Genomic DNA, 27,432 nt, shown 5'->3' with positions numbered 1-27,432 from the left:
ATATTTATTGGCTTCTGACTATTTGGCAAGCTGCCTGGTGCTGGGGCCACATTTCTGAATAGGCTATATTCCCTACCCTCAAGGTTCAATTATAATGTAGTGTAGTGTAGTAGTAATGTAGTATAAGTGCTACTGTAGGGCTAGCAGGTGCTGTGGACTTAGTGCACTTGGGCGAGGCCTGATTTTGTCTTAATGATCAGGGAAGGCTTCCTGCAGGGAATGTCAGCTAAGCTGAAATCTAAAGGACTAATAAAGTTAGCCAAGAAAAAGTAACCAGGAAGAACAGATTCATCAGCATGAATATAAAGTATAGAGGCTGGAGGGAGAGAGAGCATTATGTGTTCTGAGAACAAGTCTTTACTTCCCTCCTGTTTTGCACTTGTTACCCCATATATCAACAGGTTTCATCTGTTGACACCATGGCAAAAATGTATATGATTTTTACCAATGTGATCAAGAGCTTATTGCTAGTTGCCTATTTGAATAGTTCGAGAGTTGCTTACCAAAGGATTCCAGCTGTAATGTTTTTGTCCTGTAGAGAAGTGGCTATTCTCTAAAGGTATTTTTATGTAATCCTAGGTAAGAAAAATCGACTAAAAAGTAATAACTGGGCCTCCAGAATAGAAAAGAACTTTTAAAGAAAATCTGTTAATAATGCTACATAATAATAGCAATAGTAAAATGATTGTAGAAGAGCTGGATTACTTATTTATCTGAATAACCAAAGAGTGCATTTTTCAAAAACAAAGCCAGTTAACATTGAGCTAAACATAGACATTAAAAATCAATCCAATTGATATGGATTTTTTTTAATAGAGCAAAGTAAACCAGTTAAAGCAAACGATTGTAGCAGTCAGATCTCTCCCAATGAGACTGCTCTCCCCAATAGAACATCCCTTTCTTTCACAAACCCATACGAGCTTAAGAGAATGTGTTTCTCTTCCGCTTTTGTCCTTTTACTAAGATAAAACTTATGTGTCCATTATGGCGCTTTGTGTTTTATAAGGGTATTATAAGTGATGCTTTATTTATTTTGTATTTTCAGAACATCTGGATAAAAAGATTAAAAAGGTAAACAATGTGGAAGAAGCAAAATGCAGACAGTAACAATAAAAAAAAATTTACCAATTAATATACTATTGAAAATCTGAATTTTTAATAAAGGGATTATTTCTTTGAGTCTCAAAAGACTGCTTACTGTTGAGCCTATGTTTTGGGTTAGTTTATGATATAGAAAATTGATTGAATTGAAATGTATATCTTTCCCCCATTTAATAACATACCTAATTCTATACTCGTGAATACCGAAGTCCCCATGATTTATTACGGATTTTATTCTCATTTATGAGTTCCATGTCAAACTGTTAAATCAACGGAATCATTACCTTTGCCTTAAATTAGCATAGCACATCATTAGGGAAAGCAATGCTATACATTTAATTGCTGTTTTTAAAAGTTATGTCATGTTGCCGTGCCCTACGTTTGTGTTCATGTGTTACCATGTTTAATTTATAAGGCGTTTGTTTAATTTACAACAAGCTTCTGGGCTGCTTCCTGTTGTTCACTAGCTCCCTCAAAGCCCAACTATTTGGTAATAGCTGTGGCTATTGCTATGTGAGTATTTGAAATATAGTGAAACTGAAATGATATAGGATAAGAGGGCAAATGTTAGAGAATTGGAAAAATAGAAAAAACCAGTGCAGCATGAAATGTCAAACCACATTTTAGGGCACTTTTACTGTATTTCCATAAATGCATGAGGGAATTATGTTGCAAATACTTGAAACTGTTTATTTTCATTTTTGGCCCGATTTTCTAGCATTGAAGAAACCATGTCTAATGATCTTGAGTATTCCTAAAGAAAAAGAAATTATATTTTACATAATGGTTTGCATGTGTGAGTTCCCTCTGGCAGAAGCACTATAATTAGTGTGTCGTCTCTGAGGGAAGAGACTAGCTGTCTTAAAGATGCAGTGGCCACATTTGACTGCAGGAGCTGAGTGCAGAACATTATGATTTTGTTGAAAGATAAACACCATCCCTTTTCACTTAATCATTTGCTCTCCTTCCTGCTTCTTTGGCAAGGGAAGCAAAGGACAACTGAGTACAAGCAGTTTTCTTCCTTTCTTATTCAGCAAACCATGGAGAAATATCTTGGCTTCTTGACATTAATAAGTGCTTCAACTATATTTGGAACCATTTGGGCAGCTTTTCAAAAATGAAAAAGGTACAATAAAAGAGGACCGAACTTCCTGTTTTACTCATAAAGTAGCAGATTCAGCAAAGGCTTACTCTCCTCTGGGAACAGTCATATTCTTCCCTGGAGACTGGAGATTGTAGAATATTATTTCCTTGCACAGCTTTCATTGAAACTATTAAAAGACAGCTTGAGGAGGCATAATGGCAGACAGTATGAAGCTTTTCAGTATTGTTACTAAACGAGAATAATGGTAGTGTAAATGCTTGACTGCCTCTGAAGTAGTCAAAAGTGTCTCTGATTGTCAGGGTGGTGGGGTGGGACCTAAAGGCTGTCCTAGAACCGAAACAGAAAAAGAATGTGAGCGCATATATAATGGTTTTGTGTAAGATGTATGGATGTATCTGTTGTCTATCTGCATTATCGTCTGCACACCATCTTTGTGTAGTCTTTGCTGTATATTAATTCTTGATTCCCTGCAATATTTGAAGAAACTGGAATTGACCAAGAATCAAATACGGCACATTTCAGACCAGTACCTATGGCTGCACAGAAGTAGTGAAAAGATATGAAGAAACCATTCTATGAATAAAGATGACAGTTTCATTAGGAGAGCAAATAAGAAAAACTGTGCCTTCTGATTCTGTTTTGCATTAGTTTGTATTCGTTTCTGAGCACACTAGAGCCAGGATGTCTGCTACCCCTTATCTGTTACAGTGTGGGCCATAAAGCTGGGGAGATGAAAAACTGCTGCTTCAGTAGAAGCATCTGCCAGTCAAAACTGGCCAGCCCAAGAGATGGGACTCAAGCCCGTCAGCACCTCCCTGATCCACAGCAAAGCAGTTTGGGAGAAGAGGGGCAAAGTTAAGTGTGCGGTATTATATGACCCTCTCTAGAAAGTGCAAGATGTTTGTGTGCAATTCCATGTGATAGAAAAAGCTTTGAGATCAGAAAACATGAGTTTCTTAATATAATCTGACTGTTCTTTGATAACCCAAGAATTGCAAGTTGCACAACTGAGTGGTGAAAAATGAACTCTATGATTGTTTTCATTCTAAGGTGAAAACATCAAGGACACATTTCGTGCTTCCTCTTTGTGCTTATCTTTTAGATAAGGAAATACTATGTTTTATCTCTGGAGGTTTCTTGAACTTAAGTAATATAATGAATCCTGTCACATAAGATAGTCCTTCAGGTATTTGAAGATAGCTGTCATGTTTCCAGATTCTGTAAGAAAGTCTTTAGTTTAAAAGAATTATCCAGGTGGAAATAAATTTCTTCTTATCTTTCATATGAATAATATTTTAAAATCACATTTTAGATACATTTAAATGCTGGCATTTTTACTTTAATGTGTTTGTGGTCATAAGCAGAGATGGTTCATAAGGGGTTGCTCACTGAGTGCGGAAGCTGAATGGAGCTAGATCTGCAAGAAGCGTAAAGAAAAGAGAGGAGAATTCTGGCTGCAAGGGATTGAGGGCATATAGAATGGGAAAAAGGAGAAGGAACCTCAGCAGAGAGAAGCTGTTCGGTAACATTGATGCCACTAAGCTCTCCCGCTCCAAAACCAAGTGCAACAGAAGAGCAGAATGACTCCTAGTATCTACTGTTCAGTATTAGTTTATACTGATTGACAGATAGCTTCTTTTCAAAATAGGTGGTAAAGGATCACTCAGGCTGCTATGAAGAGAGTGTCCTACAGACCAGAAGAGAAGCAAGGAGACCAGTTAGGGTGTTATTAAAAGAGTCCATAGAAGGATGATGGTACAGTGCATTTTGTTTTGGGAAAGCTGATTTCAGCCTATTTTTTTCTTGCCTGTTAACAAGACAAAAAAAATCATTCCTGCATTCATTTTTATTCCCCTGTTTGGGGGAATAAATTTTATAATTTGTTCTATGTGCATTTTCAGGCCCCAAGCATGGATTAACTTTTCATCTGTTTAAATGACTGAATGTCATGGCAGTGATATTTGTGTCTTGTTTATTCTTCTGTCTCCAGTGCAGACTCCAAGAGCTCTCTGCGTATATTTATTATAAGTGAAGGGGTTCAAAATATACCACTTTGACTTTTTTTTTTTTTTAGCTAAAAGCAATTGAGAACCAGCTAATGCAGGAAAAGCTCTTTACCTCCCCCTCAACTATCTAGAATAAAGTATAAATTTACTTTTGTAAATGAAATTTCCACTAGTAAAATATTTTTATCAGAAAGAGAACTACTCTCAGTAGTTCTTATCACTCTTACCTGCATAATAAAGCAACCTTTATTTGCTACACATTTTTCCCCTCACCTTCCCATAATTTGCCTCCCACTCCCCCCACCAGAAGCCCCTAAACCACTACTCCTGTTTATAGCTCAGGTATGTAAGTCTCAATTATCTGCCCATCTCCTTGAGCCTCATTTTTGTAAAACACTCATGCATATGTATGTAATTAAGTTTTTTTCTCCTGTTAATCTGTCTTACACTGATTTAATTCTTAGACCAGAGAACCTGGAAAGAGTAAAAGGAAGCGTTGTTTCCTCCTGTACACATGCACTTATTTAATTTTTATTTTTTTATTTTTGATAGAGATGGTTTCCCACTATGTTGCCCAGACTGGTCTGGAACTTCTGGGCTCAAGCAAGCCTTCTGCATTGACCTCCCAAAGTGCTAGGATTATAGGCATGAGCCACCTCATGCACCACTTGAATTTATTGAATGCATGTTTCCTATGATGATTTTAGAGCTTCTCGAGGTTATCAGTGATTCGAAGGCCAGTACAACGTAGAAGTTGAGAACATGGGTTGTGGAGCAACTGCCTAGGTTCACATCATGACTCTCCACTTAGCAACTGTGTGACTTTGGGCAAGTTATATAACCTTACTGAAAGCACCTGTCTAATAGCATTGTTATAAGGACTAAATAAGTTAATACATGTTAAATGCTTAGAATAGTCCCAGGCACAGAGTAAACATAGTATGTTAGACTTTGTTATTATAATTAAAAAACAAAAGCTTATTTCTCTTTAATCTCTAGAGAGCAAGGCAGTCGTTAGGTAACATACTTTCTACAGCCACTAGGACATTATTTAAAAATGTTAAAGATATCGATGTAAAACTCTGTTTAGAATTGTTTTGAACCAGGTGGTAGACTGGAACCTCCTACAAGACAAAGTGCAAAACAAATTGCTGCATAGTTAGCTAATACTGTACGTACACCTTTTCTCTGCACTTGCCCTAAGGTCAGCTCACAGAACAGAGACAACTATGGAAGAAGTGGCATTTTTTATACAAATTACTTGTTTTGTGGGAGAGCAAGACCTTTTGTATGCTGATAGGAGTTTTTGTTTAATAGAACACTTAAAGGTTAAAAATATAGAGAATTTACCATAGCTGTTCTTCTATGAAAATAGTATGTTCTCCAAATTAGAAGAATGAGTAAATACAGCATAAATTTTTAAGATGTTTTCATTTTCTTCTAATGTTCATGAATACTATTTCTCTTGTGGGAGGTTGGGAAGAGGGTAAGGAAAGTAACAGAAAGCTTGGGAGAAGAGGTTGTTCCTTCTCCACTGAATTTTTCAAAGGATGAAGTCCTTCAATAGCCTTAGAACCAGAAGAGGTTAAGTAAAAATGTAAAAGTAGAGCCCTGCTGAAACTTGACCTCCAAAGCCTTTTTTGAGGTAGGTGCCATATTATATGTTCACAGCTCTATAATATGGCTTTCAGTGTAGTAAATGAAGCTGAGCAAGGTCTGAGCATGCCTCAGCCAAGCATAATGCAAAATTAGGGAAAAAATAGTAGAATGGAATTAGTTGAAAGGTAAAGAAAGCAAACTGGAAAAGGTGACTAGTGCCACCTATAATTACTTTTCCTCAGGTGCCCATTTGCCTAATTCTGGCTTAAATACTTTAAATAATTGATTCTCAGCCTCTTCCCTCCTCACTAGAACACAGTGAAAATCAAAAGCAAAAGTTTTTGAGTTTCCCCAAGGCTGGAAAATAGAAGATATGGTATTATTACCACGAATTGGTCCTCTAATGTGTGAGGATGATGGATTTTCCATTTCATTTGGCACCCAAATTTGTAGGAAATGCCAATGGGGCCCCTCTTATTTAAATAAGGAGTCAATCTTTGTCTCTTTGGCAGATTAAGTTCCTGGAAAAGGCCTGACAAGTCAAAATGATGTAAGTCAGTTTTCGATTTTCCCATAGAAACAGTGTTCAGTAGGAGTTTATAATCTTGATCAGGGGCTCAATGAGCAGCTTTTTATAGAAATCACTCCAGACACCAGATTTCATCAACTGAATCAATTTTAAAAGGCACTCTAGTATTTCATAACCTAGATATTTATGTATTTTTAATAAGTTCATAGCCATATGGAATCCTTTTTAAAAATTATCCTATCACATTTTTATTTTAAGGAACTAGAAGGCAACAATATGTCTCCATTGGTATGGAAATTCAAAAGGCTAACCGGGGATCATTTTGACAAGTTTCTCCAGGGAGATCTAGGATAACTCAATGATGGCTCTTCAATAAAGGAATCACACTTTTTCTCATCACTATTTCCACTATATCTAGCACAAGTCTTAGAGACTGAGTATTTTGGTAGATCAATCTGAAGTTGGATTTATTTCCTTCTAATTGCCTAATAAGTCTGTCTGTTCTGCCAACCATAATTGTGGTGAATATGAACACAAGTGTGAGTCACGTCAGTGTCTCTCCAAGACTGCCTGTTTACCAATGAAGGAGAATTTCTTACATCCCCACTTTCTGCTCATCCTAGCCAGTTTAGAAAACTCTTTTTATTCCTTAGATATTGGTGTTATTTTATTCTGCTCCTGTATTTAAGTACATCTTTATATGTAAATATTTCAAAAAATATATTTATAAAGGGCCATGGAAAGGTATTCAAATTTATTGAAACCATTCCTATGAGGAGGGCTAAAGGCTGATCCCTTCCTGTGGTCTCTACACATAGAAAAATCCCCAAGTCCTTGATGCTTATTTCCAGAATTCCATCACATGAATTAAATTCAGTGTCCATCATGTACACCATCTGTCAGAAGTCACAGCCATGTCATTAGACCTTGAGCTCCCAAAAAAGAGAGAACTTAGTCTATGGGTGGGTTCCTACTAGCAAATCTTGAACAAACCAGAAGCTTTATCAGAAACCTCTAGATAAACCAGTAGCTTATTATGAATGCTAATATGACTATAACTGAGAAAACTGAAAGCTATAAATGGTGGCTTCATAGCATCTATATATGTTTGTACATACAAGGTACATTTATAGATAGATAGATAGATAGATAGATAGATAGATAGATAGATAGATAGATAGATAGATGTATATAAAACCAAAAGCAAAATAAGCCCAGCTTCCCTGGATTCTGACTGACAATGAACAAAATAATTGAAAAAAGAAAGTTCAGTATTTCAGTCATAAACTTCCAAGACTCCTTTCTATTTGAGAATGTTTTTGTCTTGCTAACCACAGAGAACAGTTGGAGTGAGTGCATCATTTTATTTTGATTGCTTCTCCTGCACTGGCCCTGAGGGACAGACTTGATGATCTAATAAGTCTTTTCCATCTCTAATATCTATAATTTTGGCTATTCTGTGGCAGCTTCTTATTGCTTTAAATAAGCCATCTTAATTCAAAAAACATACATCTGGATTTGACCTGCCTAATATATGTCAAGAAGAGTGTGTCCCTTTAAAGCCCCACCAGGGAATTTCTGAGAGACTAAAGAAACTGAAAGGAAGCAGGAAAAAAAAGGTTAGGGGGAAGTGGAGGGGAACTGTGATTCAAACAATTTTCTGTTTATTTTATTTAAGTTTTTATTTTTCAATAAGGAGATTGTCCCTTAGGCCTCCTTAAATCATTTATTGGTTAAAATTTAATCTGATCATTAGTGCATTCTTACATTAGTAGCATTTTAAAATTGTTGATTCTTTTTCTTGGAAGTTATTCTACCATTAACTAGCATTTTGTTTCACAGATTTTAGTCATCATCTCTGACCAGTTCTTGGCCTCATATCCACTCTGCAACTCCTCAGACTTGAATGTCTGAAGAGGAAGTGGTATCTATGCATTGCTCCAAATGTCAGCCAGTGGTGGTCCTCAGGCCAGGTGTCCTGGGGGCATTATTACAAATACATAGTAACTGTCTTCTCCCCAGCTAAATACATTGCCAACACTATGAATTCGCTTTTATAAATGTATAAATATATTGCCTCTACAGTTGTACTCAGGCCATACATCTGGTTGATCTGCTGGAATAGCTATCCTTTATTTTTCCTGCCCAGTGATTTTAATTCAATGTGTAGGTCTTGTAAGCTGTTTTTGGTTAATATTTTCTCCTGCACATATTTAGTTATTTCCTGAGATTATTATTCCAGACAGAAGAATAGAGGACTATGTCTGTGTCTCTTTTTGTCCATCAGTCTGTCCTTGTCTTCCTGCAAGACTAATTCAGTCTAAATGCTTAGTTACTTTTTCTGACCCTTTCTCCAGATCCTCATGATTATAGGCAGATCAAACTAGAATAAAAATTAGTATTCATTTGTAGTGCTTATATCTACAGCTATGCCCTATAGAAAAGTCATATACATGGCAAGAAACAAGTGGAAGTTTGTAAATTTATTCAACAAATATTTGTTGGCCATATGTTATATTCTAGGCACTTCATGAAATTACGTTAAACTGCTCCCATGTATGGTACCCAGTGCTTCAGCTATGACTTAGCCTATAATGTCACATTGGAGTTGAAATTAAAGTTATAAGGTAGTGTTTTTATCAGTTGTTTATTTAGACTAAAATGCCTTTAAAAAGAAAGTCGTCTCTTATTCACTTCTGATTTCCTTCAAAGGAAGGTTTGGGGGAATGAAGTAGTAGGAAGTGTAATAGGTTAAATGTTAGATGTCATTGTTTCGAGTCCTGAGTCTGTCATTGAACCACGAAATTTAGAAAAATGATTTAACCTTTTTGAGCCACAGTTTCTCATCTAAAATGGGCATAGTAATCCCCCCTGCTTTCCAGAATTACAGTTAGGTTCACATGAGAGAATGCTTGTAGAAGTACCTTGCCTATCTCTACAATATCTATTGGTCTGTAATAGAAAAGACTCTCTTATAATTGTAAGTCAGCTCACAGGAAAACCTTCATTAGAAAAGGACAGTTGCAGAGATCCACACAACAAATGTACACAGACTGTTACTCTAATACTGTTCTTATCACAAGAATAAAGACAACAGAGATTTAAAACTAGGAATGAACCTGACAAATAAGGTTTTGATTTTTCTCCCTAGCCTAGTGGTTCTCTGCCCTGGCCGAACTTTGGAATTGATGCCTGGGGCCTGTCACCAGAAATTAATTGGTGCCAGTGGGTCTCAGGATATTTAAAAGTTCCCCAGGTGGCTCTAATGTACAACCAGCCAGTGTTGAGAAAAGTCACCGTGCTAGAGAAATCAATAAAAGACCTCCAGAAGTCTAGTTATGAAGACACAGGCTGGGTACAGTGGCTCACTCCTGTAATCCTAGCACTTTGGGAGGCTGAGACAGGTGGATCACTTGAGGATAGGAGTTCAAGACCAGCCTGGCCAACATGGTGAAACCCCATCTCTACTAAAAATACAAAAAAAAATTAGCTGAGTGTGGTGGCACACACCTGTAATTCCAGCTACTCAGGAGGCTGAGGCAGGAGAATCACTTGAACCGCAAGACAGAGGTTGCAGTGAGTCAAGATCACGCCACTGCACTCCAGCCTGGATAACAGAGCCAGACTCCATCTCAAAAAAAAAAAAAAAAAAAAAAAAGACACAGAGATAACTGTCAACACTAGAAGAAAATATTTCTGTAATGAATGGTAAAGAAAATTAGTGGAATCCATACATCTCCAACAATAGTCTATAGTAGCTTAGGTTGACATCTCACCAGTGACAAGAGCAGGAGAAGAAAAGACAGAGCATTTAAAAAATCTTCCCATAGGCTGGGTGCAGTGGCTCACGCCTGTAATCCCAGCACTTTGGGAGGCCAAGGCAGGTGGATCACCCGAGGTCAGGAGTTCGAGACCAGCCTGGCCAACATAGCGAAACCCCATCTCTACTAAAAATACAAAATTAGCTGGGCATGGTGGCACATGCCTGTAGTCCCAGCTACTCAGGAGGCTGAGGCAGGAGAATCACTTGAACCCGGGAGGCGGAGGTTGTAGTGAGCCAAGATTGTGCCACTGCACTCCAGCCTGGGTGACAGAGCAAGACTCTGTCTCAAAAAAAAAAAAAAAAAATCTTCCCATAACTGTTTAAGTTTCCATTTAAAAATTAGTATTCAACCAGTAATATGATAGCTATAGAATGAGTCAAGTGGCAATAGGTATACGTAAACACAAGTGTAAGTGCTGTTTTCACAATTCTTGTTCCCTGTAGTAAATATTTAAGTAACAGCTAATCTGTGTTGTTATAACCAATCATGGCTGATTCCATTAAATATGTAGACACTTTGATTGTGACCAGACTTGTAGTCTCAGGTCATTTCTATGCCTAACAAAATAACTGTATCAGCAATTGGAAAAGTATATAGTAGCTAGCACAGTCCCAAACTAAAATACAAGAAACAAAATATTAGTCTTTCATTGTGATGCTAAGGGTCCAGTTCTCAGAGCATTGTCCTGATTTGTGCCCAAGGATTCAATCTCATCCTTAATATCAATTACTAAAAACAAAAAAATCACATTTATGTGTTTTCCAGTTTAAACACAGAAAAAGCCAAGACACAGAAAAAAGTCAAATGGTAAGCCTTAAAAACTCCATTCCTGATGTGGAAATTGTTTTAGTCTTCAAAAAACTTTTCAACTGGGGCTGGGTACAGTGCCTCACGCCTGTAATCCCAGCACTTTGGGAGGCTAAGGCGGAGAGATCACCTGAGGTCAAGAGTTTGAGACCAGCCTGTCCAGCAGAGAAACCCCGTCTCTACCAAAAATACAAAAATGAGCCAGATGTGGTGGCAGATGCCTGTAATCCCAGCTACTCAGAAAGCTGAGGCAGGAGAATTGCTTGAACCCAGGAGGCGGAGGTTGCAGTGAGCCAGTATTGCGCCACTGCACTCCAGCCTGAGCGACAGAGGGAGACTCTGTCTCAAAAAGAAAAAAAAAAAATTCAATTGGGAAAGACAAAAATGTTCAGAAAGCTCAGGCCTCCCCTGTTCTCTCCAAAGACCATTCTCAGTTTCCCTGCAATATAGACATCTATCCTGGTCTTACCTCCTTTTTCCCACTCCTTCCCTTCTAAAACCTCCCTTGTTTCTTCTGTAGTCTGGTGCACATGCTTTATTGAAGGGCTCTGAGGTTCCTCCCTTCAACTGTAAGGTTGTCTGGTGTCTGAACTACCTTTGAGCCTCTTGTCACTATCTGTGTGGTTAGCTTGTTGAAATATGCATAAGTGTAACTCTTGAAGAGATTAGTAAATCGAACTGTTGGTATCCTTAACTAGCCTTTTGCATTAAGTTGAGGAAAAGTTCATGATTGACAAGCCTAAAGTTACAGAGCAGAGTGAGTGCAAAGTTGGAAGGCAAAGTGATGAAAAGGACAAAGGATCAGGGATGGTACTGAAACGGGAAAAATTCCCTTGTCCCCCTCACAGGGCATGCAGTGGGGGTGTGGCTCGCCTGTTCAGTGCCCCGCTGCCCATACCTCTAGGGGAGCATAAAGACGGGCAGGCTGTGGGCTCTGACCCCATGGCAGTGTCTAGGGGTGGACGTTTACAGCTGAAGCCCCAGTGGGCGTGTGTTACAGGGTGCTCTTTTAGTTTAGCCGTCCATAGGCAGCTTGTGTTAGTCAGCTCAATTAGACCCCTGCCTTATCGCAAGGACAGAGGGCTTTCTGTATCCCAGGGTTCTTGCCTTGGTGTACCGGAAAAATCAGATCACACATGGGCTTGGAGAATGAGCACAAGGTTTTATTGAGTGGAAGTAGCTCTCAGCAGATAGGGGAGCCAGAAGGGAGATATTTTCCCCTGGTGTCGGGTTGCTCAGTGGCCTGGGCTCATGCCAGCGAGCTCCCCTCAACGTCCTCTTGACATCCAGCCTCTTGTGTCTTCTTCTGCCAATGTGTTCCTCTTGATGTCCAGCCGCTTGTGTGTGTGCCCACTAGGGTCTCAGGTTTTTATAGGCACAGGATCGGGGCGTGGTGGACCAGGGTGGTCTTGGGAAATGCAACATTTGGGCAGAAGTGCCTGTCCTCACCTAGGTCTGTGGGTACAGGTCCTAGGGTGGAGCCCTCACCAGGGACCCACCCTTCTCTTCCCAGCACTTCTTTGCCCCTCTTCCATACCAGTACCAAAACAGTTTTTGAAAGCCTGCTACTTCATATACCTTTACCAAGGAGCAGTTCTTCAGAATTAGAATTCAAGCCCTCCATAGAGAAATGCCATTTCAGAGCTGTGTAGTGATTGGTATATCACTTCACAATGATAGCTTATGAATGGATGGCTTAGATGTACTCCTGTGAGTCCCAGGAGACCCTGTTTTATGCCTCACGTATCTGTTTTTCTCCCACTCAGTTTCTACCCCAGTGTCTGGTACTAGTAAGCATTCAATAAATGTTTGCCAAAATGAATGGAATTTATTGTATAATTATATACACAGTTTACCTTGGTCTTAAGGAACTCTAGTCATATAATTTTTCTATTCAACTGGGACTTTCTAATGAACATGTAGTGTGCTGCCATGTAGAAAACTAACAACTTGGAAACTTACTAAGTGCTGTGTTTCATTTCTAGTACTGTTCAAGTCCAAACAAGTACATCCTGCCTGTGATGTACAAATCCTGACCATCTCCAACAAAAGCATTATTGGGGGGGGGGGGGGGTTGTTGTTTTATTTTACTGAGTTATAATTTACATACAATAAAATTCATTCTTTTAAAATATATAGTTTGATGATTTTGACAAATGTATATAGCCATAAAACCACCATCACAATTAAAATATTAGAGCATTTCCATTGCTGCAAAAAAGATGTCCTGACATCTCATTATAGTCAGTCCTCTACCCCTACCATCCATAGCTCTGTCAATCACTGATGTGTTTTCTGACCCTATAATTTTCCCATTTGTAATATGTCATACAAATGCAAATTGTATATATGTACCCCTTTGAGTCTGACTTCTTTTCATTTAGCATAATGCATTTGAAGTTCATCTGTGTTATTGCATATATCAATAATACATTCCTTTTTTATTGCTGAAGAGTGTTCCCTTCTATGGGTGTACCGCATTTGGTTTCTTTGTAGTGGACATTTGGGATATTTCCAGTTTTGAGCAATTAGGAATAAAGTTTACATAAAAATGTATAAATGTTCACCTATAAAACATGGACATGTTTTCATTTCTCTTGAGTTGGTAATTTTGACATAGTCTGATTTATCAATCTTTTTTTTACAGATAAGTATGTTAGCTAAGAAAGCTTTGCTTATAAGGGCACAAAAATTTTGTCCTATTTCTTCTAGAATTTTTATGGTTACTTGTGTTTGGGTCTGTGATTCATTTTCAGTTAATATTTGTACATGGTATGGGGTAAGAATCGAGGTTCACTTTTTTGCATATGGATGTCCAATTGTTCCAACATCATATATTGAAGACTGTCCTTTCCCTATTGAGTTATCTTGGCACCTATGCTGAAAATAAATACTCCAAAAACGTGTAGGTCTATTTGGACTCTCTCATCTGTTTCACTGATCTGCATTTCTATCTGTGCCAATACCATACTGACTTGATTACTTTAGCTTTAAAATTAGGTAGTGTGCCTCCTCCCAACTTTGTTCTTTTTCTGTGCATGTGTGTGTGTGTGTGTGTGTGTGTGTGTGTGTGTGTGTGTGTGTGTGTGTGTGTGTGTTTGGCTGTTCAAGGTCCTTTGAGTTTTTATTTGGAATCAGTTTATCACTTTCTACAGAAAAGCCTGGTAGGATTTAGAAAAGAATTACACCGACTCTATAGATAAGTCTATGGAAAAATATCTTTACAATATTGTCTTCTGATCCCTTAACACAGTATCTCTCTTCACTTATATATTAATATTTAAAATTTTTCCTCTGTAGTGTTTTGTAGTTTTCATTGTACAGGTCTTACACATATTTTAAGAGTCCCCTAATTAATATTATGTTTTTATGCCATTTTAATTTCTCAATTTTTTCTTCTTGTTCACTGCTAGATATAGAAGTAAAGTTTATTTTTTTCTGGTGTTGATTTTGTATCCTATAACCTTACTAAACTCCCTAGTTCCAGTAAGTTTTCTGTAGATTCTTTGGTATTTTCTATGTAAACAATTGTATTATTGTCTGTGAATACTGGCAGTTTATTTCAACACTTCCAATCTGTATGCCTTTTGTTTTCTTTCCTTATTTCAGCTGGTATTAATGGTGAAATTGGTGCAGTGGGAGTAGATATCTTTGCTTTATCCCTGATCTTATGGAGAAATTGTTTTAGACTTTCACCACCAAGACTGATGTTAGCTGTGGGGTTTTTATGTATGTCTTTTATCAGATTGTACAGCACCATTGTTCTTGCCTGTCTGTTTTTGTGTATGTATACACAACTCATTTTGAAATTTCTAATGCTTCTTCATGTATATCACTTAAAGCACCGATATAAAACAATTTATAATAATTTGCTGCTACCAAAAAGGTTTTTTGTCAGCACACTGAATTGCATGTGTCCTGAAACTAGGCTTTTATTTTTTACTATTTCTAAAATTTCTAGAAATATTGGATATTTTTTATCCAGTCTCCCTTCAGTGGATGGACATTTGGGTAGCCACAATGTGCCCAGGTGATAATTCCCTTCCACGTAACAGTATGTTTCTTTTCAAAAGTCAGTAGACGTGGGTCTTTTTCATTGAGCAATGTCTTTTTGCTCCCACCGAAAACAAGTGACATCATTAACATTTATTATGATTCATTCTGATGTGAGCATGTACTCATAGTCACCACCATAATCTTGTGCTGATATATAGTAATGTAATAAATGGTCCCTTCTGTCTCACAGGAGACTGGATAAATAGGCCTGTCTGTAATCATGTTCCCCTTGTGTCAAAGCACAGACCATCAAATTGCTCTTATATCACTGGTATTTTAAAAAATAATCTTTCTTATCTTTATGTATCATGTAAGCATTTTTTTAAAAAAAATAGGTATGTGACAGCGTGAAAAGCCTTTAAATGATTTATAGTTGGTAATGTCTTACTCTCTTTCCATTCATTTCTTTATATTGAAATAATCCCAAGACAATTGGACAGCACTGACTAGCCTCATGATCTCATGTCCTGACACTGATACCACTTACCTGTTTTTGTAGAGGAAACATTTATTTCTAAATAAATGTTAATAAACATTTATTAATGAATAATATTTATATTTCTAAATCCAATATGCATGTATACATATACATGATACACACAGACATCTAAGTAACTTCCTTCCTCTGCCCACCCCCAGCCCAAAGTGAGATTCCTATGTAATAAGAACCATGACTGTTTAACTGATTCCTCAGAGCCTACCATGTGCATTTCACAGAGAATATACACAGAAAAAAATGTTGGAAAGACAAGTCATTCTCAATGTTCCCAGCATCCTATCAAAGCCTTCCTTTTAAACACGATTTCAGCACCCACACTCTGCTGTCCATTAATAGGCCATCTGCACTCTGGTGTCTGCATGGCTTCCTCCATTCAGGCCTCTAAATGTCACTTTATCAGAGAGGTAACACCTTCACCCCATCTCTCTCTGTCACCTCATCCTGCCTTATTTGTCTTTATAGCACTTACCACTGTCATTGTGTGTATATACACACACACATATAGAGACTGTCTATCTTACCTCACTAGAAAGTAAGATTTAGTGGATTCACATGTATTCACGATACATCTCCAGCACTAAGAACTGTGCCTGACATGTCATAGGCACTTAATAAATACTTGTAAATGAGTGAATGAACAAATGAATAAGCAAAAGTAGGCCAGAGAGGCGTTTCCAAACCTGAGTTCCCCAAGAGCCTTATGCTTACAATGGGACATCTGCAGACCCAAAGATGCATTAAGCATTGTCTGTAGGGAGAATAACTGATTTTTCTTCATGTTTTTCAGTGGTATGTAGATACCATCGTGATTAATAAAATTTATTTAAATACATTATTGAAGGCTTTCAGTCATTACATATTAGATACCATTGTGATTAATAAAATTTATTTAAACACATTATTGAAGGCTTTCAATCATTACATATTTTGTTGGTCAGTGGCTACGAGAAGTACAGCACCTCCTATGTGGGTGTCTTTAAACACCTCCCAACACTTCCACATTGAGGACCAAGCCTTACCATTACTTTTGGTGAGGCTTTAAAAAAATAGTTTTGGTGGGGAAAAACCATATTCACAGCATAGCACGGATTACCTAAACTTGAATAGTATTTAAATAAATTCTATTCACCAAATACCTATTGAGCATCTAAATGTCAGACATTACAGGAGATATAATAATGGCTAAAACACGGTTTAAAAGGTGGAACTTATTAATTCATATAACAACTAATAATAATATCTGTTAGGACATTCTTGCTTGCTATAACAAAATACCTGAGACTAGGTAGTTTATAAAGAAAAGAGGTTTTATTGGCTCATGGTTCTCCAGGCTGTACAGGAAGCATGGCAGCATCTGCTTCAGGAAGCTTCCAATAATGGCAGAAGGCAAAGGGGAAGCAGGCACATCACAGAGACAGACAGAGAGATAATACTTTCATGTACATTATCATAGCCAAACTCTCAAATTTCTCTTCTCCAAAGTTAGATGACAACATCATGTTTTAAGGTATTGCAACCTTATTTGACTTTTTCATTGGAAGTTTGACTCTTTAATATCACCATATAATTATGTTTACACAAAGAATTGGAAAGAAGGCATAGAGTCTCCATATGTTCATTTCAGCCTGGGTGGCTAAAGGGCTTCTAAGAGTCAGTGCATGAAAATGGCCTAGATTGAATAAATTAGCAAAATCACAAAAGGAAACCACTATAGGAAATAGTTTTACACATGTAATTGCTGAAATCCTATAGTGAATGTGTCAATCTGTACTAACTAAATAAATTTGTTTATAGACATGTTCTGTATTAGCTTCCACTCTTTCACAGACCTTTGCCAAACAAAATCCCACTAGAAGTAGGATGTTCACACCCGAGTAGGAGTTTCTTGGATAAATATTTTTACTATATGGAGACCAAAACCACTTTTACAAATTTTAGACTTTGATTGAAATACTATATTTCTTTTGCTTTTTTCTCCCATCTTTTCTTCTGGCAGCTACTTGTGCATTAGCTTACCTCCTGTCACCTCCCACGGGTCTGCTGAACAAGAGACTGGCTGCATGCACAGGAGGCCAGGCAGTCCCGAAAGTGGTGAGACCAGTTTACCCAGTCACTCCCACCACCAGTTGGACTGGAGAGACAGAGGAAGGTCCATTTGCCCTTCTCCCAAAACCTACTTGAAATTATTCCTTGAATTAAGCATAGAGATTATACATTGAGGCTATATTTTATAGAATGCCTGTTTACATTTCATTTGATTGCTACATGAATAGAATACATAAAGGTAGAATTTATGCATGGTCCTCAAGAAATCGCAGTAAAAGTTATTAAAATATAACAGCCACATTCTTTTGTAAGGATGACTCTGATCTCAACTTTTGCCAACCAGTTTGGACAAGAATTTCAACTGACTTCTTAATTCTGTAGTCAAAAACTGGTGCTGGGCTGGGCGCCGTGGCTCACGCCTGTAATCCCAGCACTTTGGGAGGCCAAGGCGGGCGAATCACGAGGTCAGGAGATCGAGACCATCCTGGCTAACACGGTGAAACCCCGTCTCTACTAAAAATACAAAAAATTAGCCGGGCGTGGTGGCGGGCACCTGTAGTCCCAGCTACTCGGGAGGCTGAGGCAGGAGAATGGCGTGAACCCAGGAGGCGGAGCTTGCAGTGAGCCGAGATGGCGCCACTGCACTCCAGCCTGGGCGACAGAGACTCCGTCTCAAAAAAGAAAAAAAAAACTGGTGCTGAATTTTTCATAGGCCCTTTTGAGGATCCATTTTGTTAACTTGGCTGTTGAGTAATAAAATATTTTTAATTATAATAACTTATGTTAAAAGTGAAACAAGGAGCCAGGCATGATGGGTAGCTAAGGCAAGAAGATCATTCGAGCCCAGGAGTTCAAGACCAGCCTGGGCAACAAAGTGAGACCCTCATCTCTAAAAAAATTTTTTTTAATTAGCTGAGCGTGGTGGTGCACACCTGCAGTCCCAGCTACTCAGGAGGCTGAGGTGGGAGAATCGCTTGAGTGTGGGAGATTGGGGCTTCACTGAGGCATGATCACACCACATCACTCTAGCCTGGGCGAGACCCAGTTTCAAAAAAAAAAAAAATAATAGTGAAACAAACATTTATTTTTGATGCGCTTAAGCCTTTTCACTGTGTTTATGAGACAATGTAACCAGTAGGCAGTTGACTTGGACAATAGTGTGATAAGGGTGATCTGGGCCAGTGCAGGATCCTAGTTACCATGAGCCCAAAAGCTCACCTTTTAGAATTAATTAGAATAATACCCAATAAAATGAGTACTGTCACTACCACATAAATAATATATCTGACTTGGGATGGCTCCACAACTCGGATCTTGTCATTTAATATGATAGCTCTGTTCAAATTAATCTTTCACATCAGAGGAGACACTTTGGTTATTTATGATATGTTGGAGATAAATTTTCAGAATGGTTAAGGCATATTATTGTAAATGTCCATGGCAAATTTAACACAACTCTGTTTTAGAAATATAGATGTGTAATATGTACAAGGTAAAAGTATGTTCACAGTGTCTCAAGAACACCTAACTTTAAGGAAAGAGACACAAAGGCATGGAAGAGGCATGCCCCCCTATTGTCAGTCCACAGCAGTTCAGCTTGGAAATAAATGCCAACAGAGAGTACTCTAATTTAATATAAAGAGTTTATGCCAGGCCCTAAAGCAGTGATTCAAGAGAATCACTTGGTTGAATGCTTATGAGTATCTCGGACCTGAATTTGGATAAGCTCTTTAGTGGTAGGTAGTTTGGGTTGGTGTCTCAGATTTAACATTTATTGACTAGCCTATAGATTGGCACTTGGAAACAAGAGAAGTCAAGATCTCTCTCCTCTTGGCCTTACTTAAAACACTTTTTTGTCCCCTGAACCCATCCCCTTCCCGTCCCCAACTCAGATCTCAGCTGTGTGACTTCTTCAAGAAACCTCCTTAATGACCACCATCTCCCTCTACTGCCCTCTTACACAGCCCATTACACTCTATTCTCATTTTGTAACTTCCATCACTTTTGGCATTTCTCATTCAGTATGTGTCTTCCCCCTCAGCCTGTTCACCACAGAGGGCAGGAACCACATCTGTGATCCTGCTGTACCCACTGTACCTTGTACTCTGTGTTTTTTGAATGAATAAGTAAAATGACAGTAGGTTCATACAGACATACACCTTCTCTATCATTTCTCAGCCTTTTGGCTAAAATCAAGTGTAAAAATATATCTTCTCAGGTGGCTACCAAATGTAATTGATATTATTAACTACCATCTCCTGATTTTTGTCATAATTTTTTATTTATTGTCTTTAAAGAATTCTTAAAGACCTTAATTGTAATTTACTTACTGTCCAATCAAATTGGTGTTGACCATTGGCAAACAGCTATTGCTATCTGTGTTCTTACTCCTTGTGTGGTGTTTTAATGTGGCAAAGGCCATTGAGAAGGCGGGGGAAGGCCATAGCAACAGTATTTTCTTTTTGTTTTTGTCTTACATCAGTATTGTCTAAGACCTTGAAAATGCAATTGAGTAACATGACTACAAAACCAAGATTGTAAAAAAAATTATATTATCTACTACAAACTTACTGTTGATTATAATTTTTGGTAACAGAGTATTTGAACCTAAAATGTTTATAGACTCAACAAAATAATTTCACAGTGTTGTTTTAGATGAATTGAATATTCTTTTTCTGGCAAACAAAGCAATTGGCTTGATTGATGCATAACTTTTCACTGTTGACTGATAATCAGTAAGAAGAAGCCCAGAAATGCTCCCAGTGGGAACTGAGACCTAATATCAGAATAACTGCTTTGCAACATTGCTAGTGGTTGGGCTATCAAGGTCACTAATTTAGTTTTCTTAATAACTGGTGCTGATGGTTCTCTTGCAAAATGGTAAGTGTGTGGTCTAAGCCCAATTTTTAGGAACTGAGACTATCCAGCCCCTGCTCTAATGATGAGCACATCAGCATTTCCCATTATTGCCCAGAGGAAAAGAAGCTACCTGCTAGTCAAATTCATTCATTCATTAGATGACTATTTATTAAGCATTTAATTTATTTCATGCATTGGGTTATGCCTTAGACATACAGAAATAAATAGAACAGTAAGTTCCCTTCCTTCTGGAGGTTATAGGTTACTCAAGCGAAATGAGAATTAACTGTTGTTAGAGCTGAGCCCCCAAACAATTGTTATTTGGGTTGCTAATTCCTGCCAATTTGGCACTTTTTGGCCATTCTTTTTGTTTTTATCTTGTATCAATATTGTCTAAGACCTTGAAAATGCAGTTGAGTAACATGACTACAAAACCAAGATTGTAAAAAAAAGAGTATTTGATGTTATCTATTACAAACCTACTATTGATTCTAATTTTTGGTAACAGTATGTGAACCTAAAATGTTTACTTATATGTGTTTGCAGCTTGGAATAATTTGAGACATTTGTTTTGATTGTCTTTAATATAAAAGTAGCTGAAGACAAGTTTAATATTATTGGTGTTAAGTTACTATTAAACAAAGATGTATGTAAGTGCATATAGTGTCATGGAAAGAATTTATACGTAGTCTCATAAAATTGCTGAAGATAATATTTACAAAAAACCTTTTTTTCCTAAAATACAATGTTGTATTTATTAGCCACTTAATTATTTTGCTCAACAACAAAAAAGTCTTAATATATCTCATAATTTGAAATGACTTGGGCAATTATGAGTGGTAACTTTTAATAACTAAATTTAATCTAGAGATTTTTGTATTCAGACTGCCGAAACAACTTGGTAATAACTCAAGAATTTATAAAAGTCCAATGTTAGTATTTTCAATAAAATAAGAAGAGACTGGCATAGAGTTAGAGAAAATCGGGCATAAAATGACAAGTTCCTCAAGATTTATGGGCTCTGGGTTACATGGACTACAATGAGAGTTAATACTATGTTTTTTTCCCATTCTGCCAGGCGGAGAAGACCTCTTATTTAAAGGGCAGGGCTCCCTCCACTGTTGTTAAATCAAGGCTCTGCTTCTGACAGGATATTTATAACATAGGGCAAGTATACAAAAGAAAAATGTTTAATGATGAGTTTTGCATGTTATACAGTGCTATACATCATATGGTTTAATTTAGGTCCTCTGAAATATCAGAGTTAGAATGAAATTATCAAAAGGAGAAAAGTCACATGGCATGGTGCAAACAAGATGTGCCTATTTGTATTTATGTTTGCTAATGAAATTCAGCCATGATTCCCACTTTGATTTTAAGAGTCTTAGACCAGCATTCGGCTTTATTCATTATAATTAAATATCTTGCCCACACGCAGACACAAGGGCAGCAAAGAAAGGGGCATATTTTATCTTTTAAAAAGCGATTGCATAGCTTTCATATGAAACTCCTGAACTTCCAAGATTTATAGTATTAAAGCAAAACAATATGTCTTTCGGAGCACGGTCATCTTCTTAGGCAAATGGAGGGCTTAGACTCGGAATCTAATGACCTCACAGAGGCCAGGGCTGAATTCGGACATATGGGAGCAGCTGAATTTGAAACAACCTAAGTTTGAGACAACTTGGCATAGTCTGTCTTCTACCAGAAGAGAGATTGAAAAAGGCCTGTTAGAAGCACAACTGATTTTTACTATAAAGCTTGGGAGTGGGGTGGGACAGAGAGGGGGACTAATTTAGTTGACCGAAACAGCATTTATACATGAAATTCAGAAATGTGCCTACCATCCCAGCTGTGGCTCAACTGAGTATTCCAATAAACCAGACATTTAGGTTAAGTTAACAAGTAAGAGTTAGTGAAAGCCTGTTGCTTCTAGTTTATTCTACTACCTCCCTACCTTTTTCTCCCAGCAAAGCAAAGCCAGCGTAGAACCTCAACCCTCTGTGCCCATCTTCATCCCTTTCAGCCTCAACCCTCTGTGCCCTCACATCCCAAGATGTGAAGAATTTGGAAAACCCCAGGCTCTTGGTGACAGGGCAGCTCCTGTGGCCCACAGATCATCCTAGAGACAGAGCATCTATACTCTATACTTAGTTAATTAGGAGTTAACAGTAGTTTGGGAGAGGGTGAATGTATGCGCCAAATCTTTTTTATCGTCCCTTTTACTGCTGGATTTAACCCAGACTTGCTAACTCCAAACAGCTCCACGCAGGCCATATTATTTGCTTAACCCAAAATCAGATACTGAGCATAGCCATAGTAAGACTTCCATGAAAACACATGGTGTATCAACCCCTTGAAGGTCCTAAAGATGCATACATTTGCCACAGAACCTTTCAGCTATGTATATCTTATTTTGATGCTTTGTCCATTTATCAGAATTATTATTTTGGGCACTCAGGAAAATTAAGTGATTCTCCAGGGGAGGGCTAATCATAAAGCAGAAAAGCCCAAGGTAGAACTCAAAGCTTATAATGGCTTGACCTCTACCTGCTCAGCTATATTGTTTCGGACATAATTAAGTTGTGTTCCTTCCTTCCCCCTCCCCTAACCGCCCCTCCGCCAACTCCACCAGTTTCTTCACTTTTGTTCTGCTCCCAAGGGCTGTTCTTTATCCAGAAAAACTGTTTCTTTCCCTGCATCTGTTTTCCCCATTAAGGCCGGGGAAGCTAAACACATAGCTTTGGGCAGAATCAGAACCATCTGCAACAAGCCCTAAACTGAGTCAGGAATCCTAGGCGAAAACCATGTGACTGTGGATGGGTCACTCTCTCTGGACATTAGTTTTTTCATCTGTTAAATTAAGAATGGGGCCAGAGGAATTCACAAATATACTTTCCAATTCCAAAGTTCTATTGTTCCTTGATTCTAGATGTTAGTAAAGGGTTTGTTCAGCTTGGTTTAGCAGACTTAGTTTCCAAATTCCTTTTTCACTATAGTATTAAACATGTTGTGGCAGTCAGACAGACTGTGCTCCTAACAGTGGCATCTCAGCATCTTGGGGGCGGAAAGCAATGCCTAATCTACAGATAACCTAAAGTGAGAGATACAGGTAACCTGTCTGCTGTGGGTAAAAGCCACAGTCTGAAAACTTCAATTTCTGCCTCTTCCATGTTAAATTTACTAAATGCCAAAATTAGAATTTCCATTAGGAAATATTTATTTACTCCATACTCATGACAGATTCTTAAAATGTTCCATTTATTGACAAAACCATTATTGGGTCCTGTTAATGATCTCCTCATCCATTTTACCACTGTTCTCAGCTCTCAGTATGCACCTGGGATACTTCTAAGACATTCCAAAGCCTAAACTCCACTCAGACCCACTGGCTTTGAAGAACTGGAGCTACAGCATCTGTATCTTTTAAAGCTCCCCAAGTGATTTGGGTGCAATGTTCTATACTATACACTATTCTTAAAGTTAGTTTGGAAAATAAGCAGTAGTTGAGAAAGCCTCCAAAGTGAAGATGATTTAGATTTAAGGTCCATTGTCTGTACTCTGAAGTATTATACCTGGCTGATTTAGCTTAAATTTGAAATAAAATTGTAATTTGCCCTTTAAGTGATGTTTAGCAAGAATTGAGTTTGTTAGGACTAAGAGAATATGTGTATCTACAGTGCTCTGGGTGGAATTGGGGCAGGGGACTATCTGGTTTGTTTTGTTTATTGTAAGACAATGTAGTATAATGAAAAGAACACAGGCCCTGGGTTTTAAATCCAAAATCTACTCTTTTACTAATTGTGGTAAGGCTCAAATTAGATGCAGACATGAAAATATTTCATAAACCATAAAACCATGTATCTCAGCATTTTTTAATCTTTGCCCCTCCCTACTTTGAGAAATAGACAAATCTCATGCCTTTCGAAAGTGTAAGTAAGTTCAAATTAAATATTGTGATTAGAAGCAAAAAAACAAAAGCCTGCTTTGTTTTCTCCCTCCTTTCTCACTTTGAGAATGACCTCTCAGTGCATTTTACTTGTGGTGGTTAAAACTTGAATGTGAAACTGGAAGTTTAGTGAAGCCAGGGACTGTCTATTTATCTTAGTGTCCTGTTGTACCACCAAGCACACAGTGATTTACAGAATAAGAACTCAGTAAAAATTTGCTGAAATCATATTAAGCAAATTTATAGGAATTCAGACAATAGAACCAAAACCTCTTTCTTATGCCTTTGAGAAATAAAGTATTTGTAAGAGAGTTTGGGACTTACTACAGTGAGATTCTTATGCTAGTTTATTTAAGATTTGAGAAAGCAGAAGAGAATCAGGAAAGGTAATAGAATAAAACAAGTCTGTACTGGAAGAAAGACTGGTGTTTATAGTTAATGTTTTAATAATTAGGCTAATGGCAAAAATAATACACAGTAATATTTAAGTTGGAACTACAAAATAAGTTTTGTAGCATGTGTCCTTTTGCTTAAGAAAAATATTAATCTTTTTTGCTTTTTAATATTCATTTGTATCCCTTAAGATGTATCAATTTATGATAACCCATAAAAAACAGAAGTAAACCACTATGGGATTTAAATGTTTTCTCTACCTTGTCCATATGAAGTAAAAAACAGTCATTTTAAAAAGTACACACTTAGAAATTAATTACCCCACAGTGCCCAGTGCAGTAGGTAAAATCTGTATCTGCTTATCCAGGTAGATTGACATTCTGGCACAGGTCATAATTTGGCACTGTATGAATAAATGAATGTCAAAAATTGGGTCCTCAATTTAAAAAAATGGGAACTATGAATTCCTAATTTTATAACTAATTGGGCCTTAAAAACATTAAGTATTGTCTTTGCTGTGAACTTTAAGAAATGCTAAAATGTCTGAGCTTTTCAGCAAATTCACAAAGGAGCAACTGATGTTGAGAACAGAGCTTTATTAAACCAGAAATGAACCTTAAGTAGTATATAGGCATGTAGGATCCAGTTTGTTGGGGAGGTCTAATTGTGTTATTGATTAATCTATAATTTTCAGTAGTGGGTGGAAGTCCTGACTCTTTCTGGTCAAAGCCTGGATTTTACTAACTAACTAACTAGGAGTGTCTGTAAAGATACAGAACTGGGAATCATTCATAGGGTCTGACAGAAGAAAGTAAGTAAGTGGGATACAAAGTATTCCATGAGAATGTGGCCTCTGGAAGGCCCTCACACCAAGCAATGTTTAAATTTAGTTTCAACATTTGCAACACAAATAGAGAGAACTTTACAGTTGACGTGAAGATGAGTTGTCTTCATCCATCTTCCTGTAAAGTTGCTTACTCTGGAAAGCATGCCAAAGTTGGGACGTTCCCATAATTGCCCTACATAGACAATGTACATCCTTTGTACATCAAAAGGAAAAAGCAGTGACTCGAAATAGAGGACCCTAGGGAATATGTTTACTGAAATTGCTCTTCACTAATTACACATGCTTGTTTGTTCCTTCTTTATTTTAGAATTCAAATAGGAAGAACATAACAGAAATCTGGGTCAACTCTAAACTTTGGTTTTCTCATAGGATCTGTGTTATTAAATAAGTTATTAAAAAAATCTTTTGTTTGCAAAGCAGTGATTGATAAATCATCTGTGAAGGTGAATCGATCTTTCAAAAGTGACCTTTTCCATGCTAATAAGAACTATTTTATATTGCCCCGTCTGAAAAGATTAAAACCTGGTTATTTCTCAGGTGAACTCAGCTAAGACTCAGTCTCCCTCTAAGCCAAAACCTCCTTTCTCAAGCAAGGCTCACTTCAACACTGTATGTTTAGAAGGAATGCAGCCTTACTCCTAGGTCCATTTAACTCCATATAAAACCATCCCTGTGCTTTAAATAATACATGATGTTAAAGATTGTCACTGTGGTTGTAAAATTTAAAATATCAGGGTCAAGAAGCTAAGAGTATTACTTTGGCATAAGCCTCTCTGTAAGGCAGCCGTGGTGGTAGGAGCTGTTTCACAGACTGAGGCTCCACTGCCTGTGGTTGTGGGAAGACACCCTATGCATTCCTGCAAGTTATTTGTGGCTCTCTGAGGCATTCACTTAACACTGTTCTATAGCGCAATTTTAGGAAGTAGAGTTGGAATTTTCTAGTCCTTGTTAGAATGTTTTCTTCAATCCAGAAGTGTTCTACAACACAAAAAGCCCCATGGTAAAGAACAAGCTCACAGAAAGAACACTGAGGAATGACACTTGGAATGTGCCACTGTTTTGTCATCCCTGATACACTGATCTGGAGTGAACTGCATAGCAGCATAACTAACCGAAGAAATTTCAGCCAGGGCGCCAAAGCCTGACAAGCATAGTAAATCTTCTTAAGCAGGATATTTGGAGAGAAGGTTTTCAAGTTAATTGAATTTTATGATTAACAGAAGGTTATCTAGAAAACTATATTTGTTTCACCTCATGTTGATGGAAGTCTTTCTAAAGGGTTAAGTCTACTTTCCATTTTTAGTATAATTAATTATAAATGTGGTTTAATTATTTTTTAAGATGAAGATTTCACTGCCTCCATAGCCTTATCTTGATCGTAAAAGGTTATTCTGTATTTCTTAAAATATGGCTGTGGCTGTTCAAGGTTAATTCATTGGGCTGGAAGTATACAGACTCCAGAACTGCTTCAGAGTTATTAGCCTAAGGGGGAAAAATCCCTAACCTGAATTTTATGATTTTCTTTGTTTTTCTGAAAAGATTGACGGTTATGAATTCTCTGGATGTGACTGTTCCTAGTTTAAATGATTAAAAATGTGCCAGGGAAAGGGAAATTTTATTCCTAAGTCCTGAATTTTAGTTCTGCTCCCCTCTGGGTCTTATGGTGAGATTCAGGATGTTACAGAGACCCTGTGTGATCCAGGTCTCCCAACACTGAAATGCAAAATATGTCTCTTGGAATGAAAAGCATGCAACTTTTCTTTCTTTACTGAAATGTATTAATTATTGCACTTAGAATCCATTTTCCCATTT

The 27,432-nt window shown here is 37.6% G+C and overlaps 1 protein-coding gene across 10 annotated transcripts in view; it reads left to right on the top strand.

Moving 5' to 3' along the window:
• The window catches only part of SUPT3H (SPT3 homolog, SAGA and STAGA complex component), a 597,091-nt gene that overhangs the window by 548,362 nt on the left and 21,297 nt on the right, over nt 1-27,432 (top strand). The gene's annotated exons all lie outside the window — the stretch shown is intronic.

Source organism: Pan paniscus, chromosome 5 (genome assembly GCF_029289425.2).
Source record: "Pan paniscus chromosome 5, NHGRI_mPanPan1-v2.0_pri, whole genome shotgun sequence".
NCBI lineage: Eukaryota > Metazoa > Chordata > Mammalia > Primates > Hominidae > Pan > Pan paniscus.
This window is presented reverse-complemented; position numbering and strand designations above follow the sequence as displayed.